The sequence below is a fragment of the Chinchilla lanigera genome, unplaced genomic scaffold, assembly GCF_000276665.1.
Source record: "Chinchilla lanigera isolate Chin_1 unplaced genomic scaffold, ChiLan1.0 scaffold00038, whole genome shotgun sequence".
Lineage (NCBI taxonomy): Eukaryota > Metazoa > Chordata > Mammalia > Rodentia > Chinchillidae > Chinchilla > Chinchilla lanigera.
In genome coordinates this window covers 10,326,225-10,327,694 of record NW_004955439.1, presented here as the reverse complement: position 1 = coordinate 10,327,694, position 1,470 = coordinate 10,326,225, and positions in this window count along the sequence as shown.

The following is a 1,470-nucleotide window of genomic DNA, read 5'->3' as shown; positions in this document are numbered from 1 at the left end:
TGTTATCTTGAACAGAGCTGCCCACATTACCATATGTAAGAATGCAAGATTGATCAAATAATTAAAGAGAATGAAAAGTAATTTAAAAATTAGAAATGATACAGAAGGCCGGGCGTGGTGGCACACGCCTGTAAGCCCAGCACTCGGGAGGCTGAGGCAGGAGGATCTTGTGAGTTCAAGACCAGCCTGGGGTACAAAGTGAGCTCAAGGCCAGCCTGAACTGCACAGCAAGATCCTGCCTCAAAAAGACAAAAATAAAAAACAGCAAAAAAAAAGGTTGTTATATTGCACATTGTTGTCTTCAAATTAGTTGTAAGTGTAAAGTAATTTATAATAATAACCCTGTACTAACATGCCTAATTTAATTTTTTCCCCAGTGGTGGAGAATTAAGCCAAAGCCTCACACAGGTTGGGCAAGCACTATCCTGCTCAACTGTGCCTCTAGCCATTTTTGGAATTTCTTCTTTACTTTTTATTTTTTAGGTACTGGGAATCAAACTCAGGACCTTGGGTTGCCAGGTAGGTGCGTGTGCTGCTGTGCTATATCCTCAGCCCCTTCATCTTTATTCTGAAACAGAGTCTGACTGCACTGCTCAAGCTGACCTTAAACTTGTGATTGTGCTGCCTCAGCCTCCCAAGGAGCAAGGATGGCAGGTGTGCAGTACCAGCCTTGGCACTCATTTTTTCCCCTCTTTTTGAGATTGTTTCACTATATAATTCATGCTGATTTTGAACTCATTAGTAACCTAGTCTGGCCTCACACCTACAATCCTCCTGCCTCAGGTCTTTGAGGGTCAGGATTATAGGTGTGTGTGCTACTAGGCCCAGATACCAATTGTTTTTTTTTTTTTTTGAGACAGGGTCTTGCTGTGGAGTTCAGGCTGGCCTCAAACTCACTATGTACTCCAGGCTGGCCTTGAATTTGTGGTGATCCTCCTGCCTTAGCCTCAACAATGCTGAGATTATAAACATATGCCACTATACCTGTAGTACCGTATAGTTTTTATCTCTGTAGCTTTGCAATATAACTTCAAGTCTGGAGTTGTGATGTATAAAAGAGGAAAGGTTTATTTTGGCTCACAGTTTGTAGAGGTTTCAGTTGGCCGGCTCTAGGGCAGGACAGCATGGCAGAGGGGCATCACAGAGGAGAAAGTCATGGCCTGGCAGATAGGAAGCAGAGAGGGATCAAGGGAGGAGGAGGGATATACATCCTTCCAGGCCACGCCCCCAGTGACCACCTCCTCCAAGCAGCTTCACCTCCCAAATCACCCTTAGCTATAAAAGCATCCGTAGGCTAATTTAGTGATGCGTGTCACACCCCATGATCCAGTCACTTTCTGAAGCTCCCCCTATGAGCACAGGAGGCCGTGGAGGGCCATGGAGATACAAACCATAGCAGATAGGAACTGCCTTCTCTAACTGAGATTCCAGAGCTAGCTGACTTTATCCTTTAAAAAAAATTTGGGTATT